The sequence below is a fragment of the Chroicocephalus ridibundus genome, chromosome 9 (assembly GCF_963924245.1).
Source record: "Chroicocephalus ridibundus chromosome 9, bChrRid1.1, whole genome shotgun sequence".
NCBI lineage: Eukaryota > Metazoa > Chordata > Aves > Charadriiformes > Laridae > Chroicocephalus > Chroicocephalus ridibundus.
Genome location: NC_086292.1, coordinates 42,748,655 through 42,766,136, shown reverse-complemented (window position 1 = coordinate 42,766,136; position 17,482 = coordinate 42,748,655). Strand labels below are relative to the sequence as shown.

General features: G+C 42.4%; 1 protein-coding gene across 4 annotated transcripts in view; it reads left to right on the top strand.

The window, feature by feature from the left end:
* The window catches only part of AKAP13 (A-kinase anchoring protein 13), a 224,436-nt gene that overhangs the window by 46,079 nt on the left and 160,875 nt on the right, over positions 1-17,482 (top strand). For all 4 annotated transcript variants that reach the window (XM_063345530.1, XM_063345532.1, XM_063345533.1 and 1 more), the window contains one exon: positions 5,914-6,008. The gene's annotated coding sequence lies outside the window, so the exon portion shown is untranslated. The remainder of the gene's footprint in view (positions 1-5,913; positions 6,009-17,482) is intronic.

Sequence of the window (17,482 nt, the reverse complement as noted above, 5' to 3'; positions counted from 1 at the left end):
GAGTGCCTTGCAACTGATGAAGGTTTTGACTTCATTTCTGTGGTGGTGGAGCTCATGAGCCTGTTTAGCTCAATTGTACACGTGGGAATTGAGACAGAGGCCACAGTTGACTGGGACAGTTTTGAACAATGAAAGCATGGGGATAATGTCATAACCTTGAAGTCATGGCCTTGCTTTGAGCGGGGTGATGGAACAGATGACCTCCAAAGGGACCTTCCAACAGAAATTTTCGCATGATTCTTGTTTACAACCACTCTGCCTTTACTCAGGGTTGCATCCTGTTCTGGGGTGACATGTCTCCTTCCCAGGAAACGTTTAGCGTGCCCTGCTCACGAGCTGCACCCAGTATTTCAAAGAAGATAGGCCTGTTCTGTTAAGCGGGGGACTGTGGTTAAGCAGTGTTTTCCTTTGTGTTGAGGCACTGTGTTCATAGCTCTTGGTGTTGGCCATATTGAAGTAGTCCTTGGCTTCACAGTTTGTGCTTCCTCTGTTTCCTGGTCTTCTGGAGGGGATTTATTTTGGGTTTTGGCCCGTGCTAGCCAGAGGGCACAATTCATTCAGATTGTAACCTGAATGTCATGGTAGAGGAGAGATGGTTCCTATGGCTTTGCTCCCTGGATGGGAAGAGCAAGAAAACAAAAATAAACAAACAAAAAAAAAAAAGGAGGGGAGAATGAGAAGAATCTGTTGCAGAATTAAAAGAGTTTGTGTTTTAGGAGTGGCTGGGGGCTTGAGATGTTACTGCAGCTTGCTGCTGTTTGCTTTATTTTTTAGCTAATCGCTCTGATATTGTTCCCCAGTATCAAGGGGGATGCTGGTCTTGCCATGATGGTTCAATGAAGTGTTAATGCATTGCACAGATTTTAAACTCTCCAAGAATTAAGTTTTAATATCTCCTGCAGACAGTCAGCCATGATGGTCTTGCAGGAATAATTTGAAGTCCTTATCTCAATCCTGATGTGCTTTTACAAGACTGGAAAGAAGCAGTTGCTATTTGGGATTAATGCTGTGACATACTTCAAATGGACAAATTTCTGGACCAAGTCCTGCTTTTGTTATTAGTAAAAACTGTAATGGTGCACAAAAATACTGTTATACTTTCCAGGTTTTTTTTCTTCTGGTTTTAACCTTCAAAATATGTCGTATGCCTTTCAAGAGCACTTGTGGAGGACTCTGCTCTCAGAGGTAGGGGGGTTTTGCTGCTTTCAGTGACACCTTGTCTTCTCGTGGGGAAACAGGTTCCTGGGGGTTATTGCACAAGTTGAGTTTATGGAGCTCAGGTTATCGTGAAGAGGCAAGGCGGAGATGCATAAAGCATCCCTGGTCTATTTGTTTCACTGCTTTGCAATTGCTGGTGGAAGTAAAAAGCAAACCCCAAATTTTTTTCATTTCTGTTCAGATCTCCAAGTTCTAGAGAAAAAGATTGTGTCTGTCTAGGGCTAGAGTGAGCATGGAAGCGCCCTTGGTTGGGTGCTTCCTTGCTTCCCTTTTCCACCGAAATGGGAATATTTCTATCTACAAGTTCAAGGCAACACTGTCAGAGACTTTTAAGTTTCAAAAGTTACCTTAGTGTATATGAAAGAATTTTTGTCTCCCATCTCTTGGTAATCAGGATTAATGGGACTCCACTTAACATCTTAATGTTATCACTTGCTCTGCAGTGTGTACAATCGTGTGAAATATGGATATGTTTTACTTTCTATTGTTTTAGAATTCTTGGCTTTTCTTCATCCAGCATGCCAAATCAGATGCTGCCCTCTAAACAAAATCATTCGTTTACTTTCAGAGGAACCTTGTGTGTGCGTCAAAATGTAATGAGCTGCCATCTGCCCTCTGCTCTGCAGCTAAACATGTAGTGTGATGTGGCAGTTACTGGATCCATGTTGCATTTATGCTTGTCCAAAGCAAAGCAGTTTTTAGGCAAATAATTTGTAATTCTTCTGTTTATATTGCCAACGCATGTACATTGATTTGTCTCACTGAGTGCTGTAGCAGCTTGGATGCTGTTGCTTGTCTCTGGCTTTGGTGGGGACCTGCTTGACTTTCCCTTGAGGTCAACTGAGGGAAGAAGCTGCTGCTCTGAACGTGGCTTTGTAGCATGTGACTGTGGGAAATGCCTTGTCCGAGCGGAGTGTGTCCGGGCTCCCTTCCCTAAGGAATTAGGAAACATGGTTCAGACCACGGGACAAACTTCCGAGAAGGTCTTGTGAGCCAGTTTCTCTTGGGTAGACGCTATAGGAGCAGGAAAAGGATGTCCTGTAATGAAAATATCATGGTATATGAGTATAGGCTGTGTATTAAAGCAAAAGGTAACAGCAGCATGTAGTTGTACACGCAGTAATTTGGGAGATGAGGAGGAGAAGCAGTGTTTTCCTTGACATCATTTGATATGAAATTGTAAGGAGGTTTTATAGCCGGCAACAGCCAAAATATGGAAATACTCCAGAGGTTGGTTTGGGTGCCGTAGCTGTGGGATTGGCGGTGTTTGGGTGTCTTGGCTATCAAAAGGTTACAAGGTTCCAGCTGTATCAAATAATCCCAAATAATCAGCAGTTCATCTCCTAGACCGTTAGTGCCCTGATCTTGGTGCTGTTTTTTGAATTTGTTGGAAGCTTCATGATGGCAATTGCAACCAGATGGTGAGATAACTCGTTTGACGTGTTAAAGCGATCAGCTGGCAGAGCAACAAAACATCCAACACTTCTCAGAAAAATAAAATGGGTTTGTGTTCAGGGGGGAAAAAAAAAAAAAGGGCAAGCTTAAAGGAGTGGTTTCCTCTGTGCCGGGAGGTGTTTGGGAAGGGTGAGTGTTTGAGAAACCAGCAGAGCAACTGGAAACCATGAGATCCAAGTGTTGGGGCTCTACCAAACGTGTGTTTGAGAGCCCCAGCTGTTTGCTCCAAATTAGACTTTCAACACAGGATAACTCCTTTTTTTCCACTGTGTTAGTCCCCGCCATTCATTTAATTTAGAAATGTAGAGATTGGCTCCTCTGCCTGTAAAGGAGGCATCAGATGCAGATCACCTCTAAGCCATTGGGCTCTTTGGGAAAAGAATTTACCCATTACAGGAATTGCATGCATAATCCACAGGGTCAGTTACCTTGTCTTTTTAAAAGTCTAAACAGCTGTAATACAGACCTTAAACTTTCTTTCCCTCTCTCTTCCATAAGCATGTTTCAGTAATTCATCCGTGGCATGGGTAACTTCTGCTTCAGCTATCCCAGTACGTAGGGAGCAAGACATGATCAGTCTGCCATCAAATAATCTTGTCCTAGCAAACAGGATGGGGTTTTTCCTCTTATTAAATCCAAGCATAATAGGTAGCGTAAAGGCAAGTGTCAAAAGGACTCTCCTTTACATTCTCATTTACTTTAGTGAGTACTGTGTGATATCGTGGCTATCGTGACTATGGGCCCTTTTGGGTACAGATGATCCAGAGTTATGGGTCAGAATACTGGAATGTTGGCATAGAAGTGGAGAAACTCGGTTGTTTTTTACAGCTTTCCTTATAAAAAACAGTGTATGTCATCATCTTCCTGTGATGACACAGAACAGTTTTTGGTTTGTAAAGCAGTATGACCTCACCCATGAAACACAGTTTTTAAACCATCTTTTAAAGATTCAGAAAAGAGGAGCTATGTCAGTGTTTACCTACACTTCGTAATGATTTCCCAGTAAAGGAAGAGGAGGAGAAGGAATCCACATGGGGAAATCTTTTTTCTGAAATGGGTGTGCTTAGGCACGCGGGAGTTATCCCATAGCAGTTTCACAGGAAGCAGAAATCAATTCTTTGGGGAATTGATTTTTTGACATGGACAGCCTTACTGATTGTGCAGGTTCTATATCTAAGACTTTTTAATATTCTTTGCTTCTTTCTGTAGCAATCTAAGAATTCCTACAGAATAAAAGCAAACAAATAAAAAAAACAAAAAGCCCAGAGGAGGAATTTTTATGATCTTGTCTTACTGCTTTTTATTGCCAGGCCAGTTGATTTTCTCTGCTTGCTAATACTTTCCAAGTCATGAGCATCCAAGTGAGCTTTGCATGTGTGTCTCCATACACACACACCCTCATGCCTTGGTGTATATGATGAAAAACCTGCGGTGATTCACAGCGTACTCACTATTTACTTTACAGTGTTAGCTGTACCCGTATTGCTTGTCGGTTCAAACGAATAGCAGTAAACTCTGCTTTCTCTGCCAAAATATTACAAGTATTAAAAGCAAAGTTATCAGTGTCTCACAAATGAATGAAACCACTGTGGTGGTGTAGTACATGCCTCGGAGAGAGCTGTTACTTGGAGATCAACACGAGGTGGCTGGTAGGAGCCTTGGTTGCTTGCTTGCTTAACGTAGTTAATAATTGCTTTATCAAACAATAACCATCTTTTAAAATGTGGTCCCGAAAGTAATACTACAGGAATGCCGGAGGGAAGTTCCAGTCTGTTTGTTTGTGACTGTGAGGATGGTTTTTACTGGTTAATGAATTCAAAGAGGGTTTGTGTGCTCTTGACCGGGATTTAAGAGTTCAGGTAATTCTTCTTTCAGCTCCAGTAGTTTGCCATAAGAATATGTTCAGAGATATGTGACACTGCTATGAAGAAATTCATGCATAATCCTGATACTTTAGGAGGAACAAGAGGGCAAACTTCTTTTCTTTTTTCCAATTTGGTCTATGTTTAAATATGTATATTTGTAGTAAAATGCCTTTTAGCACGCAGTACCCTGTAGTGCCATGCAAAACACTCTCCCCATTTCTCAGCAGGAACAACCAGCAGAATGGATGAGACTTTTAGCAATAAATCTTAAGAAAACATTGTGTAAAACCGACACTGAGGTGTTCAGGTGATGCTGTTTCTTGTGTAGATGAATGAGTGAGATTTGTTGTGCAATGAATTATTTTCCAGTGTTGTATGTTCCCCAGCTAATTCACACAAGACAATTGATTTCCCAGCCGGTAACTAGTTTTGCCATTGTTACTTCTGTGCTTGTAATTGCACTTTGAACTCATCAGGTTGGCTCAGGCTGTGAGATTCCCTGATTACGGATGCTTTCCCAACGGGGAGTGCGCAGGGGCAGAGTCTCCCCTATCTGGTAGAACAGGAGGAGGCAGTCGGCGTGTCGTGCTTGCGTTCGGTGATGTGTGTGTAGCCACAACCTTCCCTGGTGTGGTAACCAAATAATGGCCTAAGGTGCCCTGATGACTTTGATTTAGCTAATAAAATCTCCCACACAGCATTTAATAAGCTAAAGCCCAACCTGGGCTTTTTCTCCTTTTGACACTTAACCCGCTTTACCTGCTGTTTCCAGGTGTGCTCAGTAGACCAGATTCATCCCTGTAGATTTTGCTCCAGAGCCTGGGGAAAAGTGCAGGCAACCCAGAAGGGTTTTGGCAGAGACTTGCTGGTAGATTTAAGCTTTATCTGCTGGCTGTCACCTGCCATCATCTGCTTTTGGCGCTTTTATTCCTTTTAAAATATTTACTGTAAGGGAGTTCACAAATAGTTGATGAAGTCTGTCTTGGAGGGGTTGTGTTTAAGATGGGTGTAAAGAACTTAAGGCCTACTTAGTGGTTTGGGATACGATGAGGGACAACAGATCAGCAGCTTTGGGGATAAACCAAATAGCAGGACAGTAGCAAATACAACTCAGCAGCACAATTATTCTTAGATGGTGCCGGATGCCCCTGTGGCTCTATGGGTAGCCAGTGTGGTCGTTGCCCTGTGTCTGCGCTTGGAATCCTGGGGTAGGTCACAATGCAGGAGCCAGCACACGCCGCCCAGATGGCTAGCAAGGTAGACGATGGTTTCCGTCTCCCTCAGTGAAGGTTTTGCAATGCCAGCTTAGATGTTGGGACCCTCAGCAGCTGTGCTGTCCCTTGCACCTGATGATGACTCCTTCCCTCTCTTCCAGGAGCTGAGTGTCGTGACCTGCCTCGCTCCTCCCTGCTCGGTGTGAGAAGGACCTGAAGGATCTTGGAGCCACCTGTACTGCTTCATGCAGTTAAAGTAAGGTTAAATGTTTTGGCAGCTCTTTCAGGTACAAGCAAGGGTTGAGGCAAGGGGTTTGGGGGAATGGGTTTGCCCAGCTTACCTGCTTGACAGCAGGAAGGGATGCTGATATCAAAGCACGTGTTATAGGCAAATTCAACAAGTTATTTTGCCATAAAATACAACTTCTTTGCAGTGGAAGCAAAAAATAAAAGGAAAGGGGTGTGTGGCCTCAGGCCTTACATCAACCATATGCTTTGGTGTAAAATAGGACTTAATACTTAGAGCATCGACTGGTTTTCACTGTTATTTTAAGATATGACTTTCACATCCTCGGGGCAGGCATGTGGTTACAGCCTGAAGATTTCTGTGGAAGTTGGTCAGGATCAGAGCTCAGGTCCCACCAGCTGCTGGTTGGACATGCCTCCCAGTCAGCACGACAACCATCTGTCTGTCCTGGAGCAGTTGTGGCATTGAGGCTTCTGGGTTTGTTTTTCTATTAAGACCAGCTTCTCGGTGTGGTGAACCAGATTAGGGGATGGATCTGACCTAAAAGCGAATATATGGTTATTGCATTACTGACAGTAGCTGTTCTGACTCATGGAGTTACACCCATTCTCTCCAAAAAGACTTGAATTTGCAAAAACTGTTAGCCTGAAGCAAAGAAACTGCGAGAGTATTGCTTGGAAATGGGCGCTTGCCATGCTTGAGCTCTGTTGAGGGAGGGAGGGAGGAAAATCACCACAAGCTGTCTCTTTTCTCCTCCCACTGTCTCTAACCTGTTTACCTTCTGCAGTGGCTCACATTTTCCATGGTCTTGTCTGAGAAGACCAGTGCTTTGACAATACCGGGTCCAAATCATTTGGCGTTACTGAGCTGTGGCAACAGCTGGGTGGATTAATCATAAACTGCTGTTACTGTAGAGAGACAAGTACTTATTGTAATTATTTGGGTTTCCTTTTTTCAGTGGGTTGGGCAGGGGAATTATACCTATTTTCAGAGCTTGAGAAAAAAAAAAATGAAGTCTTTGGCAAAACTCTGAATGAAACCTGCTTTATCGGGAATGAATATGTGACTGGCTGAGAGCTGGTCTCCAGGTTCATCATGAACGTTGATGCTCATTAGCCAAATGTACGGGCCATGTTTAAAGGAGGAATGCATGACACCAGCTGCCGTGTAAGAGAAGCAATATGTGGCTTGATTTGACTGTAGTTTCTTAACTTGCTGCTAATTCCTGGAGTGCAGTGAGCTTGCAGCCAGCAGTGCTTGATGCTGAGGAAGGTGCCAGACCCTTCCTGGGGGTGACCAAGGGGATGACTTCTTCCTTGCATGGCAGCAGTGCAGAAATCTCCGGGGAGCCCTAACACAGGCAGTGAGAGCTTCTCACCTGACCCCCCGCCTGGGAACCAGCCTCTGCATCACGTCTGATTTCTGGGTGTGCCTCCTCTGATCTGGAAGAAAAAAAAAAAGCTAAACTGGAGTTTAGGAGCCGCATTCTCATACCCATTCCTTTTTTTGCCTGCTGGTCTAGTATTTCCATAATTGTGCTTACAATTATAATCTTTTCATTTCATTCATGCAGTGGTAACTGCTTAATGAACTTCATGTTAATGAGCTCTGTAACATTTAAAATAGCTGCATAACTTGGGGAAAAAAAACCCACCAAACCCCAGTAATAAAGGGACGTATTTCCACTCCCCAAGCTTAATCCTGCGTTCTAACGTAATTGCAGAGAGTTGCCTGGCTGGCGAACAGCTGCACAGCGTGGGCTCTTGGTTCTGCATAGCTGCTTGTCCCCGAGCTGGGGTAATAAATGATTTACTGGGGAGGCTGGGACCTGTGGGCACTTAACCCGTTCGATTCCTGAGGGACTGGTCTGAAAGGCCACTTTGTAAAGGCAGTTGAAAGAAATGATTTCAGGTGCGAAGTGGGGTGTCTGTTTGCTAAGTTTGCTTTTTTTGGGTGTGAGCTTGAACCCAAGAAGTGGGGTTCTGGAAGTAGGTAGAATCTATGCTTATTTGGATTTTTATTATTTGATGCTTTAATTAATTTAAGAATCAGATTTGAGTAAGTTTTCTCTCTCGTCTGTTTTAGAGATGTAATACTTCTTGTTGCTTGGCGTTTTACTTTTTGTGTGGCATTCCCTGGATGTGTAATGTAATAACAGTGTCCTGGGAACACAGCTGGCAGCTCTGATTTTTCCACCCTGGGGATGTGGTACCAAGTGACTCCATCATTGCACTCGCTGGGTGCATGATGTGCATTTTTTGAGACTGTCATGCCTTAGACGGGATGCTCCAGTAAAAGGAGCGTATTCTGTGATTACCTAAGTAAAGTACTTGTTAGAGGAGAATATTTTTCCTGTAGTTTTGTGAGTTGAAAGAAAAAGAGCACTTAAGAAGAAACAATTCTTAATTTTTCAGTGGCAGATGTGGTTGTCCTGTGCCACAGTAAGTGGGGTCAACACAGGTTCTCCAGTAGGAAATCTGAAGTTTCTGATGAAGTTTTCTTCTGAAAAAAAATTCCAACCAGGCTTTCCCTGAGTAAGTCCGCGATGCCTAAAGCTGCAGAGTGGGAGCATTTGCAAAAGGGAGCCTAAAGGGAAAAGTGAGTCTGATGTGTTCTTCAGAGAGGAAAAGCACATTAAAATATCGTGTACAGAAGGTGCTCTGACCAAAATGAGAGTGGAGGCGTCTCTTGGATCTTGGTCTTGATGCCAGTTTTTCCAACCTCTACCTGTGGTTTTAGCAGTTAAGGTTGGTGCATGCATTTAATAAAATATGCATTGTATAACTACCTGGTTTGCACATGCTAGGAAATATTTAATAATATTTGTCAGCATGAAGACGCGCATGATGCTTTGGGCCTCATTCATGATTTTCTCCTCCACACCTGCATTTTTGGGAAGGCAGTGCAAGCGCTGTGGCTTGCGGGGCACAGAGAGAAGCAGGACCTTATCTCGCCGCTCTGGGTTTGGGGGTTTTGTTTCTTCTTTGGAAACATCCTTGCTCAATGTAGTACCTAAAATAACGCAGCTCTGAGAGTCAGGGGAATAGTAAGGTGGAGAAAGCTGGTTTTAGAGCATATGTTGTAGTCAAGAGTTGTTGGAGTCAATAGTTGGAGGCGTTGCTCTCTCCCACTGCCAGGCTGCAGGCATTTCGGTGCTGATGACAGCTGCCCATCGTGTTTATCCTTTTATATGTTTGGCTGAAATACTCTCCAAATTCTGTTCTTCCCTCCCCACCGTTCTTCACCTGGTGCGGAGGGTCCCGAGGCACTTTCAATCCCATATAATACACCTCTGCTGTCAAAGGTAACTAGCAACTATTAACTACCCAATGCTTCTGCTTTGGCTGCCCAGCTTGATACCCTGTGGGGTGGACCCCCGTTCTGCAGAAAAATGTGGTTTTACTTGTCCTTTGAAAACTGGGGCTTTTCAAGAGGTTCCTCGTTAAGCTCCCAAAGTCAATAATCGCTCTTACAAACATGAGCTGGTTATCATTGAGAGCTTCCCCACAACTTACTGCCAAAACGTGTATGCAAACTACAAAGTGTATTGGAAGGTATAAACTGGATTTTAGTCATTTAAAGAGGCATGTAGAATGTCTGCTAAGGATTTCTGGAAGTTAACGTTTGAGCCTGAGATAAATGTCTCATGCATACGTGAAACAGCTGCTCCAGAACCTGTTGGAAGACTTAATTTGAGTATAAACATACGTGTGCTTTTGCGTACATGCTGCGCTTTAATCCAAGTCGACTGTTAGTTCTTAACTTTATTAGGATGTAGCTACTTGAACAGAAGATGTGGTCTGTGATTTTTATTTTATTATAGCAGCATGATAGCTCCTTTTGAAACATTGTTTTGATTTTACAAATTGGTATCTTAAATATTGTTTGCCATTAGTAATGTTTTAAAGGAAAAAAATTGACAAGTGAGGGCAGGGTTAGATCTTATTACAAGTTAATTCGTTGGCAGTATGTGTGTATTATAAAATGGGAAATTAATCACCCTGTGTTGATGACCCTTGGACATTTACAAAAGGCCGGTCTTTATGTTGCACAAATAGATTCCGGACACAGGAAAGAGGCTTATGACAAGAGGATGAGATCAGTTTGTATAATTAGAGCTAGCTAATAATCCTTTTACTCTCTGTTTTTCCAACTTTTGCAGTATCTTTCTTTATTTGAAGTTGGGCATATGGAGTGATAGGCGCTGTGGGTTTTGCTTTGTGGGTTTGTTTTTTTTCTGTCTACTAATGGGTGAAGAGATGGGAGCAGGGAAACCAGATGTGCACATTTGAGAGAGATCGCTGCCTTCCTCTGCCAGGCGTAGGTTCTATTAACCCTACACTGCTGCATCTCTTTCCAGGCTTTGGGTAGGAATTAAGCAATCCATTAAACGATTATTTTTTTTTTGACAATTATGAGATTGAAATGTTGCAAAAAAAAAAAAGAAACTCAGTCCTGAGGCTATGAGTATTTGGCCAGGTGTTTATCTCTGGAGTAAAGCAGTGCTGGTAGAGGTGGGTAAGGGACTTACTATAGCATGAAGAAGACTTAAGCTTATTTTTAAATTATTATTTACTATTAATTATTATTATCATTATTTTTATTATTTTTATTATTTTCTATTATTTTATATGCTAGCCTGTACCTTAGCTTTGTGTTAAGCTTCATTATTTTGGGAAAGATAATGGGATAAACTTGGGGAAGTGGCATGGATGACCCCGGAGCCGTGGTGGGTGCAGCCCCTGGGCAGCCCAGCTCCCAGCCCAGGAACAGCACTGGGCCAGTTCCTGCTGCCAGGAAGCTGAGCTACATTAAGCAAAGCGAGTTAATCTATATCCAGAGCATTTTATTAAATCATCAGTCAATTAAATCAGTGACGCTCTGTTAGCTTGTGTTCCAGCTAGGCTCCTGGCCCCTCTGCTGCGGTGTAACCTGCAAGTTGTTCAGCTGTAGCAACTCTTTGACTTCTGTTTGGTGGGCTTTTCTATGTGAAGGCCATGGTATTGAGCTTTCCAACACAGTTAAAAGAAAAAAAAGATGTGATTTTAAGCTGATTTTGCAATTTAATATGTTCTTTTTCGATTTTTTTTTTAGGGGGAGAAAGGTGTCATGAAGTTTTGGTTTTTTTCCTTGCTGTGAAAGCAATCTGCATGTGTCTGGTGCACCTTTGGAGGCGAGCAATGGTAGAGCCAGGCCAACACAAAACCTTTAAACCTCCTTTCCATTGCTCGCAGCCAAAAGAAACTCCTGTGTGTTTGTAATTGAATGGCAGCATATGGTTTTGTTTGCAGACAGGACACAGCTGGGAAGCAGTATCACCTGTGGAAATGCTGCCTAAGAGATTATTTTTTTTTCTTTTTGAGCAATGAATTTAGTGACAAAACATAACCTTTAGCAAGTAACATAAATTCAGATGACTGTACACAAATATCTGGGTTTTTTTTAGTTCTAAGCTCAGCTGTGATAGTAAACACAATGCTGCGATGTGCTGGTAACTTGCTTGCTGCCACACGTTTGAAGCGTGGTTTCTCATTTCCTCACCTCCTCTCCTTTCCATGGTTGATGGCTCTTGCTGGTGGTATCGCTTTCCTGTGTGTCTGCAAAATAACCCTGGGATGGGTTATTTCTCCTAATTCCTCCAGCCTCCTAGTTCTGACCAGAATGTAAAATTAAGCATTCGTGTAGCTACAGGGAATGTTGTTCTGCATCTAGTCATACGATACCTGGAAGGACGTGTGATCATCTTCTTTCTTAAGATTTATTTTAGTCACTGCAATTGCAGTTACTCTATTTATACAAATTTCTCCATGCACATCGTTGAAGAACTGGGTTATGGGTTTGTTTCTCCTGACGAAGCTGTTTATAGCTTTTGACCTGGATTTTTTGTATTTCTTTTCACACGAATTTTAAGGAGGGGGCATTAAAACACCAATTAGAAAGCCCGTTCATTTTATGAATGGTGACTTCTGGAGTTCATTCAGCATGCGTGAAGCTTGTGGGACAAAGTGTATGAAGAAACCCGTTTCTCACCCAGCATCACAGGATGAGAGTAAGTTATTGCAGATCTGAGCTTTGTAGGAAGACACCCAGGAAAAATGCCAAACAAGAAAGTATAAGTAATTAAAAAAACCTCTCAAGTCATTGTTTCTTTCCATTTTCAGACCTTTTTTCTACAGACAAAAAGGAAAAAAAAAAACCCCAAACCAAAACACCAAACCAAGAAGGACCTTTTTTCAAATAATTGTATTACACTGAAAAAGTGAGACTGGTGGTGGGTAATACAATGCAGTAATGTCATATACCACTCATAAGAAACGGGGAGTATTCCAGCTCAGTAATTCCCTTGACACTAGGGGAGAACAATAAACTTGTGAAAGACGTTGCTATTTTAGTTCTCTTTGCATGAAATTTGTGGCTCCAGCAGGAATCCTTCTGTATATGGCCGGTTGGTCTGCTCTCCGGTCCCCCCACTTGCTGTTTCCCCATCTTTATTTATCTTGTATAGTTTAGAGCAGGAGCGCTTTAGGTCCCGAAACTTAATCCTCCTGATGCTTCTAAGCACTTCATAAATTAACATTTTGTAAAACCAGAGCGTGGGGGAGTGCCCTTGAGGACACTGTGCTTTGTTGAATGAGAAGTGATGTGTTTTTGGAAGCTTCATTTTATTTTTGTAGTGCAGCTGTATAGAAGGAAGCAATGCAGCCCAGCCGAAGGGGGTGGATGTGTGCTCCCTGGAAATCCTTGGATTTCTTTAAACTCTTTTACAGCTTATGGGTTGTTTGTCTAAAGGGTGAAGATCTGAGGATTGGCTATAATGCAGGTTCTCCCACTGTGGGTATATTTATTGGTGGCAATGTTACAGTACAAAAGAAAGTCTGTTTACAGCTTACTCTTAAAAATAACTAGCATAAATAGTGCTTCTCTAATTTCTCTGGGATATGGAGTTTGGAATACCTGGTGAAGTGTTACTGCAGAGCCTTGATGTCAGAAAGTTTATCCCTTTCAAGGACTGAAGTCCTTACAAACCAGTGTTACAGAATGGTTTTGTACGAAGTAAATTCTGTTACATTTAAAAAGAGAAAAGAAAAGAAAAAAAATCCTCCTTTGACTTTCAGCCCGGCGATGCTGTGATGCGGTCCTCCTTGCAGCTGGAAAGCCATCCTGCTTTCTCTGCTTTTCTGCTTATCTATTCGAATGCTTTCCATGCGATCCGTAACTTCATCAGATTCTTCGTGTGTTTTTTGGCTGTTCTTTCCTATCCACAACCACGAGCTCTTTATGGCTAAGATTGTTTTTTGTACAGCTGGGAGTGCATGGTTAAAACTTTGCAAATAGAGGTCACTGTTTCTAAAATCAAATACTGAAATGAAAAAGATGATTGTCACTTCTCAGATTGTCACTGAGATTCAAGTAAGATTCGGCAGAGCTTAAACTTGAAGTATATTTAAAACTGAAGTTTTCCTAAAAAAGCCTTAAAACTGAACTTGAAAAGCTTGAAAAAACTGAAACAATTAAAATGGAAGTGTATTTAGTGCATAGGAGAGAGGGAAGGGGGTAGGTAGGCTTTCCCAGACATACCACATGGATTAATGTTCCTTGTTCTCCTGCTTGTTACAGCTCTGACCAGTTGTTGGAGCTGAGAGTGGTCATACTTGTTTCTGACAATCCTGTAGCTCTCCTTTCTGATTAAAAAAAAAAAAAGTCAAATCCCTGAACAGATGACTCTGAGACTAAGGTCTTGGGAATAGCATCGTGTTTTCTTTCTTACATACTCCTCGTATGGTCCGTGGAGCGAAGCAGCGAGGACTGGATGCTGGGAAGCATCCAGAAGCTGGGCAGTGAAGCTGGCGTTTGATGTCAGCCTACAGCCAGCAAGAGCAAGCCTGAACGGGGCACGATGGAGAAAATCAAAAAGCCGTTTTATGTGGCATTCACAGGCCTTCGGGATTACTGCTTGTGTGCGGGCTGGGTAGATCTGGAGGACCATTGGCCTTGCTTTCAGATTTGTCCTCAAGATATATACTTTGCCTGGCATGCCTAGAAGAAATAAGCCAACTAATTAAGGTTAAATTAAATGGTAGCCAGGAGTAGGGGATGAAGAGGATTTATTGCTTAGGCACTTGGTGTTTGTATCCCTTCCCACTGCCTGTGCTTGTTTGTACACTCTTCAGGGCAGAAACTTTGTTTGCATTGACATTTTTACAGCACGTAACCAACGGAGCCCTAATCCTGGCTGAGGTTTTGGGAACTACAGTAATGCAAATAAATGTTCCCCCCCCCCCGCCCCCCTTTCTTTCCTTGTCAGATGTTACCATACCCAGAGAAATCAAGCACAGTTGTTTGTCCTCTTCCTTGAAATTTTGGGCAAAAAAACACTCAAGTTCTCTGGAAGAAACTTTAATACCATTCACACTATTAATTCTTTAATGCTTAACAGAGCAGAAAGGTATCCTTCCCATTTTGAGAAGGCTTCAGTAGCTTTCAGTTTTCCTGACCTATGCAGATCTTTGTAATGTCCAAAACCACTGTTACTTTTAAGAGCTTGAACCTGGACTTACATTTCATGTCCTAATTTCAAATATGCAAACGCAAGGGATTTCATTATTATCCTAAGGGGGAAAACCTAATAAAATTCCAGAAACATTGCAAGATAAGTGTCTGGATGGCTGTAGAACATGTGATAAAACTCCCAGACGCTGAAATTCAAAAGATTCAGCTATTTGCAAGAAATAATATGAATGTTTTGAAGTACAGGCAACTGCTACTGGAGCAGAATCTGCTGGCTGCCACGAGGGTGCCCATAGCATGACATCTTGTGGTGGGTGGGAGCTGGGCAAGGGAGGTGGGATTGATATTTGTTGATTCTTGTTAGTTTGGCTTCCAAGGCAGTTCAGGTGCAGCCCTACTGATATCTCACTAGGGCCAGATACTCTCACTGCAGTCTACAATATCTGATAGAGTAAGTGCTACCTGCCCCAAAAGATAGAAATTGCTTTCTGGGGCTCAGAGCAGCCATCAACTTGAAGGATGTGCTCCTCTGATATAGGAGAAAACACAATTTACCTTTTCTTTTTCTCCCCCCCCTTATTTTTACACTTAAAGTGATCTATCTTACTAATTGACTATGTTAGGGTCTTTATGAATCTTGGTTTGATTATGAACAGTATGGTCCCTTTTCTTACTGTATTAAATCTTGGGGGTTTTTTTAAAGTTTTTTTTCAGAGGCTGTTCCCTGCCTACCCACTGGTTGGAGAAGTTCACTTGTCTAGAAACCTAAATTTAGTCCTTTGCTGACGCAGAGTAGTCATTCAGGCTTATCTGTCACTCAGTTTTTCTCATATGTTTTTGCCAAAGCACTTCCTAACAAGATAAAATATCTTCCAAACCTGCTTGTCTCTTTGCAAACTGAGTTTGCATCCTTTGAAAAATCGGACTGACATGTGTATTATGAAATGAGTAATCATTTTATGTTACTGATATATAAGGGCCAACTAGTAAGGTAAGGGGGGCAGGGGGGAATTTTCCTGGAGGAAGTATTTCCAGGATCTCTGTTTTTTTTGTTCGACAGGACCAAGTGTTCACCAATGTCACCTTATTTCACTGCTGCTGCTGTGCACTTCTCTTGCCAAAAAACCCCAACAAAAACGTCATGAGTTTGAACTCATAGGCCTCCCCTTTTTTCCTTGGTGGGAAGTGTCAATATTTTCCTTTCCTTGCACATCAAGCATTTACTACTTTTGGACTCTGCCACTTGTGGCACTTTCATTTCAAACAGAACCAACTCTGCCTCAGAAAGAGGTTACCCAGGGGGATTTTTTAATGCTAACCCATCCTTTCCTGATCTGTTCATGTCTTTCTCCTCTTTCCCATTTCTCTCTCTACTCAGCTGCTATCAGGCATCTGCCAGGAAGGTGATGAAGCAGGACAAAATGATCTGCACTTCTGTCGAATGGCAAAGATCAGAGGAGGCCATTTCACTTGATTCCTTGAATTACAGGAACCTAAATACTCTGTTGAGGGCATGCTCTTCTGCAGCTGATATTTTGTACAGGTCTTTGATACCTTCAGTGCAGCCTGTTTGAGCTACGCAGCCCCGGAAAGCTCTTTTTACTGTTTTCCACCAGTGGCCTTAAAAGGAACATTCTTACTCATACTCATATTGTCTGCTCCATAAAAAAGGACTGATAAAAAACTTTATCGAAGGAGCTTAAGCAGTGTTTGCACATTCGGACTTCCAGATAAAATGTCTTGAGTGTATCAAGTGTAATGTGTACCATAACAGCTTCTCACTTTGGATAAACCCGGCAGAGTAGACCTTGTGATGGAGCACATGAACAGTGGTTTATTCTTTTTATGAAGGTGTGATGGGTGTTGGTGGCAGGTGCTAGAATGGCATCTTGTACAAAAAGCGTGAAAGCAGAGAGGGGGCTCACAGCTGATCAGTTCTATGGCATTGCAACCCAAATGTCCGATAAAGACGCGTTAGTTTTGGTGTAATATAGGTCCCTCCATAGCTTTGCTGAAAAGGGTAGGCTAAAGTGTGAGTGAAACAGTCTATAAGAAAGGAGGCAGAAGTTACAGCCTAGATACCTGATTCTCCTGTCAACACCGCTCAGCTTCTCAAGGCTACATCAGGGAGAGGAAAATACAACAGTCTAGATCCTGCTCCTGCTTCGGGGGGATTAGGTGCATGCCCCAGGCTTGCACTTAGGGCCTTCCTCCTTATTTCATGAGACTTTGGATGGGACTTTTTAGAAAGCCTTGGCTTGGTGACTGGGTGGAGCAGTGGTGAGGGGGGATGAGGCAGTGGTGAGAACACCCTACCGAGTGTGAGAAGCCGGCTGCTGCCCCATGGGTTTGCCGAAGCAAAGCAAACAGTGGCGGTTGAAATCCAGGTGTGACCTCCTGAGTGTGCGCTTGTTCATTCCGCTTTTTGAGTGAGCGTTCAGATCACAGAAGTTACGGTGTGTAATGGCACGAGTGACAATAGCATACCTGTGAACTGTGATAGGGAAGAGGTAAAGCTGTTAAAGGAGGGAGGAATATATTTGACTGCATTAGAATTCCTTTCCTCAGAGCAAACTGCTGAGAAACTGAAATAGGCAATAAAAATTTAAAAAAAAAAACTAATTATTTGGGAGCGGAGAGAAATTTGAGTAGAATATGTGTATTGCCTGTGGTGTCTTAGGCAAATACAAACCTGTCATGTTCTGTTTTCCTGAATTTTTCATGTGATATCCTTTAACTTGCACCTTATTCTATAGTGTAGAATGATGGCTAAATTTTGGGGATAAGGAGTAATCTTAATAGTTGATGTAAGTGCAAAAGTATAGATTCTTTGTCTTTAAAGGTATATCACGCTTTTATCAGCAAAAAGAAAGGTTGTTTGATTACTTGTCAAGACTTGAAAAGATGTGGAGAGAAAATGATGCTTTATGTTAACTCCCTGTAAGCATTATCACCTGAGACACAACTGGTTTGAT